This window comes from Antechinus flavipes, chromosome 3 (genome assembly GCF_016432865.1).
Source record: "Antechinus flavipes isolate AdamAnt ecotype Samford, QLD, Australia chromosome 3, AdamAnt_v2, whole genome shotgun sequence".
Lineage (NCBI taxonomy): Eukaryota > Metazoa > Chordata > Mammalia > Dasyuromorphia > Dasyuridae > Antechinus > Antechinus flavipes.
Window position 1 is genome coordinate 138265572 of NC_067400.1, and position 16189 is coordinate 138281760.

Consider the following 16189-nt stretch of genomic DNA (forward strand, 5'->3'; position numbering starts at 1 on the left):
TAAGAATGAAAGGAAAGTAAATTTACAGTAATGTTTCTCAACACTTTTATTTGCAGAAACACTTTAAAAATTTTATTGAAGGAACACAAAGAATTTCTGTCTATATGAACTATGACAACCAACTTCATTATATTAAAAAGTAAAGCAATACATTATTTATTAATTTAATTAAAACAATAAACTCACTATGTGTTAACATGAATACACATTTCATTAAATATAGCTATATTTCACAAAGAAAAAATAATGAGAAATGGTATCTTTTCACGTATTTTTCAAATCTCTTTAAAGGAGAATGACTATATTCTCATATCTGCTTTTGCATTTAGTCGGTTGCATTGTTATTTTGCATGAAATATATGAAAATTCCATATTCACACATATATGTTATTGAAAAATATGTAGATATTTTAATAAGCTCACTGTGTCTTATTTTATAAAAATTATTTTAACCTTACAGACTTTTTGAAAATGTTTCAGGGATTCCAGGAATCCACTAACCTCATTTGAATTATTATTAAGTATATACCACAAAGGGCATAAATTATAATATTTACATATTATACATTTACATAGTCAACAAATCAGGAATTCAATGAATGAACTGGTAGTAATTGAAACTCAGAAAGCATCACTATCATCATTCCCTCAAATAAAAAAGCAAAAAAGCCCAACAAAACTCTTTGATAGCCTATATCATTCTACTTCCCATAATCACCATTTAAGCAAAGCAGGAAAGAATCAAAGGGAAGGTATTATGTCCAGTCTAGCTTTCTGAAGGATCTTTCATAAGGACTTTGGTCTTAGAAGGATAGACAGCAGGAGAATGGACAAGAATAGAGCCCAAAATCTTTATTGTCTCTTACACAGTCTGTGTCTGTCATAATCTGACCCAGTCGCCTTCAGCAGTCTGCCAGTCTACCAGTCTCAACTAGTATGCCTCTGAGTCTGACTTTGTCCCAGTTTAAATACCTTATTACAATTACATCTTTATACTATACTAAATATGTGAACTGGAGAACCATTACATCATCATACTAAGTACTAAACATATATATGAATTAGAGAACTATTACTTCATCCATCACAATGAGTTAACACCCTGCTGTAAGTATCTTTGCTTCAAGAATACTTTTCTCAGAGTTCCTTAATATCTGCAATCCTCTACAGGAAGAAAAAAAGGAGACAACAGATATAGTAATTATGGGAGGATACTTACTCTCCCTGTTATGAATAATTTAGCAAAGGTAGTAACTTTCTCCAGTAATCCCCAGTATCCTATCATATCTCACACCTTACTGACAAAGTTATTTAGACTTTTCTGAGGGACTTTTTGCCATTAATTAATATCAAAATTGTACAAAAAATCAATGGAGAGTAGCTAAACACAAATACAGAACAAAAAAATAATCACCTCAAAACTGTGAGAATGATGTTAGTGGCAGCTTACAAATATCTTTTGGGATGAAAAAAATTTACAATGACTAGAATTAACACCAGGAATATCAAATTAACCATTATATAGTGATATGTGTGAAATTGTTATTCATTCCTATCACAGATCTATATTATATGAATTAAGATGCTTCTTGCTTACAACCTGCCTTAGAATCTAAGTTGATCCTGGAACTCACCTCATATCATCAACCAATAATTTTTTCCAGGCTAACCAGTTAAAAGCTTCTGTTTGTAGAAGTCCTATCAGAGGAAGAGGCCAAGTGAAATCACATATATTTTTAATTTGAAATGTTGACAGCATTTAAATGAAAATAGTTACCAAATATATGAAGAAAAATGTAGCACTGGAAGTTAGTGACATAGATTGAGGAATCTGCACACAATATTATCAAGGGAGAAAGAAAAAAGTATGGTCTAGTAAAAAAAAAAAACAAGTTGGATTTGATATCAGAGGAATATCAGCTTTAGATTATATTTCTACTACTTATAATTTTTTTTTTACCTCGGGCATCTTATTTTTATTTATTGGACCTAAATAGTGTCAAATGAGGCAGTGAGAATTAGGAATATAAGATAAATAGTATAGATGTCTTTTCTCACACTCAAGATCATTACATGTGTATATATTAATTTTCAGTCTCAATGGGGAAAGAATATTCTATTTTTTGCATATCCCTTGGATTTTGCAATTCAAATAATTATAGCAGTCACATGAAATTATCATTTCACTACAAATATTCATAAAATCATAGACTTGAAAAAAATACATTTTTACCATAGTAAATTATTCATTTATTTTATGGCAGATGTTCAAATGGGAATATGTATGACCAGACACAGTTTTTGTCAACATTGCTAAGTTACTATTGCCCTCAGAAACATTTAGAGAGTGCAAGATTTGGAATCAATTAGATGGGTATCAGTTATAAGTTAGTTTAGAAGCATTAATCAGAAATAATTTCTATTCATCATCCTGCCCTGGTGAATTCAGTAGGATACTCTTAGATGCATGAGTATTCATAGAATTTTCTGCTAAGTTTAAGATTGAAGTTCAAGGTCTGAAATTCAGGAGCAACACCTAAATTGCAGATACTCAGTAGTTGATTTAATAATGCAAATATAATTAATTTATTCAAAGATAATTTTTATTAATGCATTTATGATTGCTCCCTTGGAGGTCTGGAGGGGAAACAAGAAATGAAAGGCACTTATTTAAAACATTTATTGAAGTGGGGGAAAAATCTACAATGAAGGATTTTTAAGCTATGAAGGTAAGATTTTTCCTTTTGTCACCATAATGCTTTCAAAATAAGTTTGTGTGCCCATATATTTTTAATCAAGTAGCACTTCAGTTAACCAGTATATTTGGAGAATTTAGTGAGTTATGTAGAGTTAATTGACGTTTTATCCCATTTATTCAGTAGAATTCTAAAAGGCAAATATCTTCTGCTCATAGTTTTAGGCACTGCTTAACCTTCTTTCTAAAATGTACTTTTTTTTTGCATTGGTGTGTCAGGGAGGACTAGCACTTCTATAGTGAGAGCTTGTTAAACCCTTTTCAGGAATGTTCATCTACCTTTGTTATCCATTCATCACTCACCTCTCATCTGTAACTTCCAGAAGTTTAAAAAAAAAAAAAAAGAGAGGAGATCCTGTGTGTGTTTTGAGCAGATAAAAAAGAGAGCTCTGTGAGACTGAAGAAAACATCTCAGAAGGAACAACAAAACATGGCCTTAGAACTAATTTAAGACCTCCAGAAATAGCTCATCTGCTCCATTTGCAGGGAATACTTCACAAACCCAGTGACCATTGATTGTGGCCACAGTTTTTGCCATAACTGCTTCAGTAGCAGCTGGCAGCAAGGCTTGACCTCTTTCTCCTGTCCAGAGTGCAGGATTATCTCCCAGCTGTAGGATTTTCAAGTCAATGTGCAACTTGGTAAACTGGCAGCCCTGCCAAAAAAATTAAGACTTGCAGTACCCTGATAGGCATGGCAAGTGTGAGAAACATCAGAAATTGGAGAAGCTATTCTGTGAAGATGACCAGAATCCAGTCTGTATGTCCTGTTCTCAATCCCAGGAACATGAGGCTCACAAACTCTTTTGCATAGATGAGGCTCCTGAGAACTTCAGGAAGAAGCTCTATGAAACTGTGTCTGATTTGTGGAGGGAAACCAAAAACATTGTACAACAAGTGGCTAATGAGAAAGCTAAATTTGCATTCCCAGAGGAGGAAAGAGAAATTCAAAAGAAGAACATTTTGTCTCAATTCCAAAAAATTAAACAATTTGTAAATGAGGAGAAAGATGCATATCTATCAAAATTTGAAGCTGAAATGACAGCCAATTTAGAAGGCCTGAGCCTCAAGAATTAAGAAAGGGAATCACAGAGTTAGAGGAGGAGTATAAGAAACCAGATCTGGATTTGCTCCTGGATATGGAAGAAATGTCAAGCAGGAATGAATCTGTGCTGCAAAAGAAAATAGAAACCTTCCAGACATGCATGACTGTCTGTTCCATTACAGATTTTATGAAATAAATTTTCAATTGTAAAGTGAACATCACTCTGGATTGCAATACAGCTGACCCAGATAACATCATATCTGAGGATATGAAAAGTATGAGAAGAAGCATCAGCCAATAATGGGAGATTAATAGATTTTGCACAAGTCCTTGATACTCAAACCTTTGTTTCAAGGAGATATTACTGGAAAGTGCACGTGCCAAATAATACTATGTATTGTTTTGGCATGTGTAAAAATTAAAAAAAAAAATCAATCTTAAAATTTCTTCATGCTTAGAACTGTACTGAAACATAATTCCTGATTGATTCAAGCTAGTCCCACCTTAATCTTTGTTCCCAAGTCCATAGCTTATACTGCCTAGTCAATGTGTGCAACTTAAAGTTTGGCATCTTTTTTGACTATGAATGTGACGCGATATCACATTTTATCATGTGAAAAATAGATATCTAATTTATACCTTTTCTACCATTTCATTCTCAGGACCTCTCATGCCCTTTTTAGATTTTCTAAGAAAATATTGACAATGATTATTCTCTCACAATCTGCTTGTAATTGAGAGAAATCAAGGAAAACACATCAAGGACTTCTAGCATTATCACCCTGATTCCTATGTACTATATTACACAAAAATAATTGTACTTACTTGCCCTGATGGCAATAACTTTTCCTGTTTTATCTTTGTATATGTTTTATCTCAACCCCAGTAGAATATAAAATGTTATATCAGGGATTGTTTCAATTTGCTCTCTCTATTACCAATATGTACAATGCTACTGAAGTTTAATAAATACTTGTTAAAATTGGAAAAAAATAATAATATAAAATATAAAATTATATTAGAATAATAATTCTAATTAATAAGCCTAAGATAGTACCTTTTTGTTTCTTTTGCTTCTGTATTATTCATATTGAATCTTTATTCTTTATGTTATTGTCTTTATTTTTTAGCCAAACCTTCCACATCCTTTATTTGTGCTATTGATTTCTTTGGAACCTAAGTTAGATGTTGAACTATATTCTCACTGAATTTGTTCAAATTTATCTTGATCCTGAATTCAAGCTTTTTGAGATCCTTCATGTCCTGACTATCATCTACTACAGTACTTTTTCTTCTCATTTAAATGGTACAGCAAATTTTAAAATCATATTTGTTCCTTTTATGGAATTAGTTAAAGTATTCTTGAATAAAAATTCTTGTAGCCAGATGACTAACAAAAGACTCATTACACAGCCATTTGATTTTATTTCAGTTTAGCTTTATTCAATTACAACATAGACATATTAATTAAGTGTCTATTCCTTATGAGGATCTGTTCTATAAATTTGGGAAAGATATGAAATAAAACAATTCTTATCTTCAGGGACATTAATATCCAAAAGTATCAATGAAGTACATTAAATTAGGTATATGATATATGTGAGGATATTAAAACAAAGTTATAACAAATTGTTGTAAGGCATTTGAAGAAAAGCATTTGGGAGTAGAGCTAAGATGGCAGAAAGTCAAAAGGACTTTGCTGGCACCCTTCCTGACTTCTCTCAGAATTCACATGAGATCAAGCCTCTTAATAAATTTTGAAGTGACAGAAATCACAAATATTTGGAGTGTTACAAAGTTACAACAGAAGATATCTTGGAAGAACTTCAGGAAAGGTCTGTCAGCAATGTCCCAAAGGCAAATAGTGAGCTGCTGAACCTCAACAAAACAGACAGGATTTGGCCAGGTCTACCCAACACAGGGAGGAAACCTGTAGCAGCTAGCCAGCCCTGATCCCAGCACAGCATTAAGCCCCTGATGCCTTGTAGAGGAAACTCAGGACAATCTCCTCTGTGCCCTAAGAGCATCCCTTAAATTTTTACAATGAGCAAAAAAGCAAAAAGCGCTCTGACCATAGATAGCTATTATGGAGACAGGGAAGAACAGAACTCAAACCCTGAGTAAACTAAAGGCAAAATAACTCCAGCTGAAGCCTCAAAGGGGGATATGAGCTGGTCTCCAACTCAAAAGACTGTCTTGGGAGAATTAAAAAGGGACCATGAAAGGGAATTAGAAGAAAATATGGGGAAAGGAAATGAGAGGTTTGCAAGAGAGTTTGGAAAAGAAAACACAAGAAATTGACTTAGAAAAAAAAAAACCATTTTTTAAAGTCTAACAATTTTATACTTTAATGACAACACTGGAATGATGCATTTTTCTTAATTATAAAAAAAAATACCTAAAATATATATAAGTACTGGTGATGTCCCCACATTGTCAATTTGATTTTTTTTTTTTTTATCTAGCAACTGATGTTTAATAAATGCTTATTGTTGAAAACAATCACGGCTGTTAGAGGTGATCATCACATAATCTTCTTGTTGCTGTATACAATATTCTCTTTTTTTAAATAGCTTTTTATTTACAAATATATTTTCAGCATTGACAGTTGCAAATCCTTTTGTTCCAACTTCTTCCCTCCTTCCCCCTACTTCCCCAAGATGGAAGGTTGACCAATACATTTTAAATATGTTAAAGTATAAGTTAAAAACTATATATATAATGTGTGTATACACACACACACACACACACACACACGTCCAAACAGTTATTTTGCTGTATAACAAACGTTGGACTTTGAAATAGTGTACAATTAGCCTGTGAAGGAAATCAAAAATACAGGCAGACAAAAATAGAGGGATTGAGAATTCTATGTAGTGGTTCATAGTCATCTCCCAGAGTTCTTTCGCTGGGTGTAGCTGATTCAGTTCATTACTGCTCTATTGGAACTGATTTGGTTCATCTCATTGTTGAAGTGGGCCACGTCCATCAGAATTGATCATCATATAGTAATTGTTGTTGAAGTAAATAATGATCTTCTGGTCCTGCTCATTTCACTCAGCATCAGTTCATGTAAGCTTTTCCAGGCCTTTCTGAAATCACCCTATTGGTCATTTCTTACAGAACAATAATATTCTATAATATTCATATACCACAATTTATTTAGCCATTCTCCAATTGATGGGCATCCACTCAGTTTCCAGTTTCTGGCCACTACAAAGAGGGTTGCCACAAACATTCTTGCACATACCGGTCCTTTTCCCTTTAAAAAAATCTCTTTGGGACATAAGCCCAGTAATAACACTGCTGGGTCAAAGGGTATGCATAGTTTGATAGCTAAAAAAAAGCTTCTTAAAAAGATTTGACAAAAAAAATAATTCCTTGAAAAATAGAATTGGTAAAATAAGAGAGAACAACTTCTCAAAAATAAAATTGGTGAAATGGAAAAAAAAAATCCAATAAACAGAACAACTCCTTTAAAAGTATAATTGTTAAATGTAAAAGGAGTTTAAAGAAAGTCAGCTGAAGATAATAATTCACTAAAAATTGGAATTTGACAAATGGAAGAGAATGATTAAAGGAGATATCAAGAATCAAACAAAATCAAATTAAAAAATTAAAGAAAATTTAAAATACCTCATTGCAGGAAAAAAAAAAAAAAACTGAAAATAGATCCAGGAGAAACAATCTAAGAATTATTGGACTACTACATGATAACCATGAAGAAAAAAAAAAGGCCTAGATAATATCTTTCAAGAAATTTTCAAGGACAACTGCCCTAATGTCCAAGAACCAGATAGTAAAATAACAATTGATAGAATTCACCAATCACTCCCTGAAACAGATCCCAAAATGAAAACTACAAAAAATATTGTAGCTAAATTCCAGAATTATCAGATCAAGGAGAAAATACTGCAAGCAGCCAAAAAGAAGCAATTCAAATATTGAGGAACCCCAATCAGGATTATCCAGGATCTAGCAGCTTTCACTATAAAGGCTTGAAGGCCCTGGAATATGATATTCTAGGACAAAGGAGCTTGGGCAGCAGCAGCTGAGAGTCAACTACCTAGCAAAACTAAGCATTCTCTTTCAGAGAAAAAATGATGGGAATTCAGTAAAATTGTGCATGTTCAAGTATTTTTGATAAAAATACCAGAACTCAAGAGAAAATTTGATTTTTAAATAAATAACTTATGAAAAGCATAAGAAGGTAAAAAGGGAAGGAAAGAAGAAACTATCTTTTTTAAAGGTTAAAAGATTTACATCCCTACATGAGAAGGTAAGAAGTATAACTCTTGAAAACTGTATCTTTGTTCAGGGTATATTCAGAGAGTATAGATGCAAGTTGATTTTAATGTTGTGATATAGAGAAAAAAAACTAGAGGAGAAAAAGATTGTATTGGAAGAAGAGGAAAGGAAAGGTAAGATAATGTAAAATTCAATGCATAAAGAGGCAAAAAAAGACCTATTACAATTGAGGAAAAGAAGGAAGGGGGATGAGCAATGTTTAAACCTTAATCTCAGTGGATTTGGCTCAAAGAGGAAATATCATACATATTTAGTTTAATATGAAAACTTGTCTCATCATATAGGGAAGAAGGAGGGGAAAGAGGAGAGCAAAGAGAGAGACTAATAAAAGGGAGGACAGAAGTAGAAGGGCAAATACATAAGAAAGGAGAAAGAGGGCTGAAAAAGAGAAGAGTAGATTGAGGAAGATGGGTATCAGAAGAAAAAGATTGGTGAGTGGGAAAGTAATAATAGAGAGAAAAGAATAACAGGAAAAATAGGATAGAGGGAAATAAAGTTAGTAATTTTAACTGTAAATGTAAATGGGATGAAGTATCCCCCAAAATGGAAGTGAATAGAGGACTAGAGTGAAGCCAGAATCCTACAATATGTTGTTTACAAAAACACATATAAAGCAAAAAGATAAATACATGGTGAAAATAAAAGACTGGAGCAGAAACTATTTTACTTCAGCTGAAGTTTAAAAAAAAAAAAAAGCAGGTGTAGCAATCCTAATCTCAGATCAAACAAAATAAAAAATAAATATAATTAAAAGAGAAAGGAAGAAAACTACATCTTGCTAAAGGTTACCATAGATAATGAAATAATATCAATATTAAACATATATTCACCAAGTGCTAAAGCTTCCAAATTGCTGGAGCAGAAGTTAAATGAGTTGCAAGAAGAAATAAACAGCAAAACTATACTAGTGGGGAATCTCAATCTCCCTCTATCAAAACTAGATGAATCAGGAAAAAAAAAAAAAAACAAGAAAGAAGTTGAGGAAGTAAATAAAATTTTAGAAAGGTTATTTATGATAAACATTCAGAAAAAAATTGAATGAAGAAAGAAAGAAATATATTTTTCTTAGAAACATGTGGCACCTACACAAAAATTGACAATACATTAAGGGGGAAAACCTTATATTCAAATGTAGAAAGGGAGAAATCACTATTGTATTCTTTTCAGATCACAAAGCAATAAAAATTGCATGAAAAAAGGGCTGGGGGAAAATAGATAAAAAATTAATTGAAAACAAAATAATCTAATCCTAAAATATGAGTGGTGAAACAACAAACCATAGAGAATTTCATCTAAAAGAATGACGAGACAACATACCATAATTTATGGGATACAGCTAAAGCAGTTCTTAGGGGAAATTATATATCTCTAGATAATTACATAAATAAAATAGAAGATCAATGAATTGGGCATACAAATAAAAAAACTAGAAAAAGAATAAAGTAAAAACCCCTAATAAAATACAAATTGGAAATTATGAAAATAAAAGGAGAGATTAATAAAATTGAAAGTAAGAAAACTATTGAATTAATAAAAAAATCTAAGAGTTGGTTTTATGAAAAAAAACTAACAAAATAGATAAGCCTTTTGTTGATTAGAAAGAGGAAAGAAGAAAATCAAATAAATATTATCAAAAATGAAAAGGGTGTACTTACCATTAATTAAGAGCAAATTAAAGTAATAATTAAGAGCTATTTTGCCTAACTATATGCCAATAAGTCTGGTAATATAAATGAAATGAATAAGTACTTACAAAAATAGGAATTGTCCAGATAAAAAGAGGAGGAAATAAATTACTTAAATAGTTCCATTTTAGAAAAAAAAAATGAACAAGTTATTAATGAACTCCCTAAGGAAAAAAAAAAAAAAAACTTCTAAGAGCAGAAAGATTTACAAGTGAATTTTACCAAACACTTAAAGAACAATTAATTCCAATACTATACAAACTATTTGGAAAAATAGAAGAAGGAATCCTACTAAATTCCTTTTTTGACACAGATATGGTGTTGATACCTAAACCAGATAAGATCAAAGCAAGGAAAGATAAATATAGACCAATTTCCCTAATGATACAAAAATCTTAAATAAAATATTAGCAAAGATATTACAACTTATCACCAAGATATTACAACAAGACCAAGTTAGATTTATACCAGGAATATAGGGCTGATTCAATATTAGGAAAACTATTAGCATAATTGACTATATTAATGTTTTCCTTAAAATGATAAGTAGCATCTATATAAAACCATCAGCAAAAAATCATATGTAATGTCGATAAACTAGAAGCACTCCTAATAAGATCATGATGTAATAAAGTTGCCCTCTATTCCTATTCCTATTCAATATTGTATTAGAAAAGTTAGCTTTAGAAATAAGAAAAGGAAAAGGAATTGCAGAAATTAGAGTAGGTAATGAGGAAACAAAATTATCATTCTCTGTAGATGATATGATGGCATTCTTAGAGAATGCTAAAATATCAACTAGAAAATTACTAGAAAAAGTTAATAATTTTATCAAAGTTGCAGGACATAAAATAAATCCATATAAATCATAAGCATTTTTATATGTTACCAACAAAATCAAGCAACAAGAGATAGGAAAAGAAATTCCATTTAAAATAAATTAAATTTAAAATTCCATTTAAAATAAAAATAGATAATATAAATTATTTGAGAGGCTAATTACCAAGACAAAGCCAGTAACTATAGGAACACTATTACAAAAAACAAACAAACAAAAAAAAAACACTTTTCACATAAATAAAAGCTGAGCTAATAAAATAAAAATGACAATTAAGTCTAAATTAATCTACTCATTCAATGTCATGCCAATCACTGCCAAGAAATTACTCTATGGATACATAAAACAATAATAAAATTCATGTGGAAGAGAAAAAAAGTAAAAAAATTCAAGGTATGTAATGAAAAAACTGCAAATGAAGGTGGCCAACTCATACCAGACCTAAAACTAAAATATAGAATAGTTGATCATTGAAGTAGGTTAAGTTCACTAGTCACAGTAATCAATGATTATAATAATTTGGTGTTTGATAAATCCAAAGACTCCAGCTTCTGGCATAACAGCTCATTATGTGACAAAATTTCTGGGAATATTGGAAAGTATGACAGCAGAAACTAAGCAATGACCAAAATATAACACCCTATATCAGTGTATACTACGGCCCATGGGTTATATGCGGCCCGTTGAGACGTTTATGTGGCCTGACAGGTTATGGCAAAATCAGACCAGAAGTGACGTTTGACCTAAACTTGCGTTAGCAACTCACACTTCCAGCACTGGGCTGAGGTGGCGGAGACAGAATGTGAGGAGATACTGAGGTGAGGAGATACTGAGGTGAGGTGAGTTCCCAGGCCAGGGTGTGTGGTGTGGGGAAGGGAGAGAGATGCAGAAGATGGAGAACTGACAGCCTGAAGCCTTGTACAGTAACGGCAGCCACTACAACAGACAGGTGCGAGGGATGTACAGTGCATGCTGCACATGTCACAGCCACTGCAGGGGGAATTCACTGCAGCAATGAAGGTTGGGAGCAGGAGTGCAAAGAATGGGAGAAAGAGTGTGGGAAACAGAGGCATCACAGTGCAGAGGCAGCTTGGAGGAAGTTAGGCATCGCAGTCTGTATGTCTCTGTGTGGGCAAAGTTATTGCTGGTATATTGTTTTTGTAACACTGTATAGATAGATAGATAGATATTGATATTGATATTTTACTAATAGCAATTTGGAATCCCTAGGAAATAATGATGTCAAGAGAAAGAAAAATTGACTCAGAATGTAGGATATTCAAAGAACAATGAACTTATGATTACTTTTCATGTAGTACAAGGAAAGAGTTGTATGTCTGATATGCCAGAATATAGTGTCTGTGTTCAAAGAATATAATTTGCATGGACACTATGAAACTCAACATAAAGATAAATATGATTGTTTGGTTGGAGAAGTGAGAAAAGATAAAATATTAAAACTGAAAAATACATTGACAACTTAGTAAAATAATTTTGTGAAGCAGAAGCAGCTAAATATTTCATCACTGCAAGCAAGTTTTCAAGTTGCCAAGCTAATAGCACGCACTGGCAGACCATTCCTGGAGGGAGAATTTGTTAAAGAATGCCTTCTTTCTGTTGCCAAAGAGATGTGTCCAGAGAAGACTGATTTATTTAGTACAGTGAGTCTTTCAGGACCTGCAATTACATGGAGGATTGAAGAAAGGGAAGACAATCTGCATCAGCATTTGCAAAACTCCATAAAAAAATTCATATTTTTCCTTGGCACTTGATGAAAGCAATGATATTCATGATTCTGCACAACTTCTAATTTTTATTCGTGGGACGAATGATTATTTTGAAGTTATAGAAGAGCTTGTTGCACTGCAAAGCATCAAAGGAACAACGAGAGGAGAGGATATCTATGAAAAGATTTGCCAAATTATGAATGGTTTGGAGCTGGACTGGGCTAAACTAGCCAGAATGACAACTGATGGTGCTCCTAGCATGGTGGGATCTAAGAAAGGAGTAATTGCTCACATTAACCAAGAGATGGACAAACATAACCATTCTCATCCAATAGCCATACACTGCCTCATCCACCAACAAGCACTGTGTAGTAAATCACTGAAGTGGGACTCTATTATGAAAATTGTGGTATCTTGTGTTAACTTCATTAGAGTTAATGCACTAAATCACAGACAATTTCAGGAATTTCTGTCTGAGCTAAATGTTGAGTATGAAGATGTTCTATATCACACAGAAGTCCATTGGCTGAGTCGAGGGAGAGTTTTCTATGACTTACTTCCACAGATTACAACTTTTCTGCTTTAAAAAAATAAAGAAGTACCAGAGCTCAATGATGCAGAATGGAAATGGCACCTTGCCTTTCTGACAGATGTAACAGAGCTCCTCAACAATTTCAATATGCAACTTCAAGGAAAGGGGAAGCTCATCTGTGATATGCAATCACATGTCAAAGCATTTGAAGTAAAATTAGGCCTCCTCATCAAACAAGTGAAGGAGGAAAACTTCTGACATCTCCCCACAACTCAAAATCTGTTAGCGGGAAAACTGCTGATTGCATCCCCAAACAAAACATGTGTGGAGTCACTGGAAAAATTGCAAAAGGAGTTCCAATTTAGATTTACAGAGCTTTATCTCCATGAACAGGACATACAGCTTTTCCATAACCCATTTTCTATTGACACTGAAAATGTGGATACAATTTATCAAATGGAACTGGCTGAACTGCAGAATTGTGACTCTCTGAAAGATGCATTCAAGTCAAGCAGCCTTCATAATTTCAATGCATCTCTCCCCTCTGAGACATATCCTCATCTCAGGAACCATGCACTCAAAATGGCAACCATCTTTGGCAGCATGTATGTCTGCGAACAGACTTTTTCTAGAATGAAACGTTTGAAATCTCCAACCAGATCAAGACTAATGGATGCACACTTGCATCACTTGTTATGACTAGCAGTGACAAATTTGGAACCAGACATTAACCATCTCATTAGCCAAAAGCAGGCCCATAGTTCCAATTGAAATACTGGTAAGTTTGTTGATTTAACTTTACTTTATTTTAAATATTGTATTTGTTCCCATTTTGTTTCTTCACTTCAAAATAAGATATATGCAGCGTGCATAGGAATTTGTTCATACTTTTTGTTTTTCCTATAGTCCGGTCCTCCAACAGTCTGAGGGACAGTGAACTGGCCCCTTATTTAAAAAGTTTGAGGACCCCTGGTCTAAAGTTCTGGCTTTTTTCCTATCTCGGGCAAAAATCTGTTTCATACAGTAAACCCTTTTGTGATCCCTATAGTTGTTAGTGTTCCTTCCTCATTCTTCTTTGTATATAAATATAAACATATGCAGACACTCACACAGAACCTGTAGATAGATACATGTATGTATACATGCACATACATGTATGTATATGTGTATATATGCATATATGTACATTCATATGCATTACATATGTACATATGCATAAATGTATGAATAGGTGTATGTGTATTAATGCTTCATTTTTCTGATTTAAAATAATATAATTTCTTCAAGTTAAGGAATTATTGCACTTTTTTTAATATGAAAATTGAACGGAATAATGCATTACACAGAGTATGTGCTTAATAAATATTTGTTGAATAAATATTTTTAATTGGGGCAAAAACAAATCAAAATTTATTACTGGAAATAAAACTTTCCCAACTATCCACATTAATTATGTCATCTAGCCTAGTTATGTTTGAATCTTTATTTTCCTTATCTCTTACCATGGGACTGTTTTTTTTCTAGCAGTATTCTATACTCCAGAAGTTTTCTGAACGTCACATCAATAAACAATGACATACAGTCCTGACTCACTAGTCGGTGCTTTGCCCTCTGCTAAGGGATAGCAAAATAATATGTTTATGCTAACATTATACTGGTTCTTAATAGGTTTATGCATTGCTCAGCACCTAAAAAAATAGGAGAGGATTTTAGGAGAGGATTTCTTGAGAGTCAGAATCAGAAATGTTGAGAAAGATAAACTTCTCAGCACCAGCCATGACTTTTTTTTTTAATTGTTAAAATTTCTTGCTGCATAATTCTTTACTTTACTTTACTACCTGGAGCTTGCTATAGACAATCGAGACTCTCTCTAAAACAAAACAAAACAATGACAAAAAAAAAAAAAAACCAAAAACAAAGATAAATATCCCTATTAGACAACTTTTTTGTTTGTTTGGAAGACTGTTTAAGAAGTTATAGAAAACCTAGATATCACTATTTCAAACAAGAATTGTCAAACATAATATAAAGAAAATCCATGTTTTGAAACTTATCTGATGTGATCCATTGGTTGTCTAAGGAAAGTGTTATTCATATTGGTAAAAAGATATGATAATAAAGTATTATGTCCACCTGCAAATACAGAGGGGTTAGCATAGGGGGAAGTATATACATACATACATATATATTCAATAGATTATATATATATATATATGCATATATACATATATATATATATATATATATATATATATATATATATATATATATATATATATATATATATATATATATATATAAAATCTATTAAATGGAATTGAATGGGAAGTAGCATTATAGAAGAAAAAAGTTGGTGAAACTATTTTAAGTAGCAAGTTTCTTTGAAGACAGATGATTAGGGATCAAATCTAGCCCAAGCCTCTCCCAAGTCTCATACAACCTAATTGCCTGATAATGAATACTTCACTTCCCCCCATTCCTATCCCTAGCCATGGTCCTGATAATCCTCTATATCACTGGGAATGATGACACTTGTCCAATTGCTTTCTAATGATAACTTGCAGTAGACGCTTTATACTATATAATTATTCTATATCTCTTATTAGGTAGGACTGAACATAATCAAATCTATTCTGTTAATCTCCTTCATTTTTAATGCGCTTTTAGATTTTTAACCTATAGAAGGAATTGAAAAATAACAAGAAGTATTAAAAGACTAGAGTTTAAAATCAGACAATGACCCATTATTATTTTAATTTATCTGTTTTCTAATCTGAAAAATAAAATAGGGGTAAATCACATATCTAAATCCTTTAGAATATTAATATGTATATTATGATGCTTAATTCTTTTGAAAATTAATAATGGCCCATCTGAACTGATATAATTCTTAATATTTTATTCCCCAATTAAATGAAAAAAACGATGTTTAGCATTCTTTCTTTTTTGAAATTGACTTAAAATTTTTCTCCCTCTTTCAGTTCTTTTCTTGCTGAAAAAAACAAGCAATTTAATATAGAGTATACATGTACAGTCATGTAAAACATATTTCCATACTGGTCATATTGTGAAAGAAATCAAAGACCTAAAAAAATTAAATGAAGAAAGTTTTTTTTTTAAAGTATGCTTCAATTTGCACTCAGATTTAATCACCTATTTTTGTGGAGATGAATTTTACTTTTAATCATAAGTCATTGGGAATTGTCTTGGATCTTTGTATTGCTGAGTTTAGTTAAGTTACATCTGGTCGAAATTAGACAAGGATCCACACTTAACACCATATACCAAGATAAGATCAAA

The 16189-nt window shown here is 32.3% G+C and overlaps 1 pseudogene; it reads left to right on the plus strand.

The window, feature by feature from the left end:
* The first annotated feature begins 2723 nt into the window (after window positions 1-2723).
* Window positions 2724-4502, plus strand: LOC127557072 (probable E3 ubiquitin-protein ligase TRIML1; annotated as a pseudogene).
* The last annotated feature ends 11687 nt before the right edge of the window (window positions 4503-16189 follow it).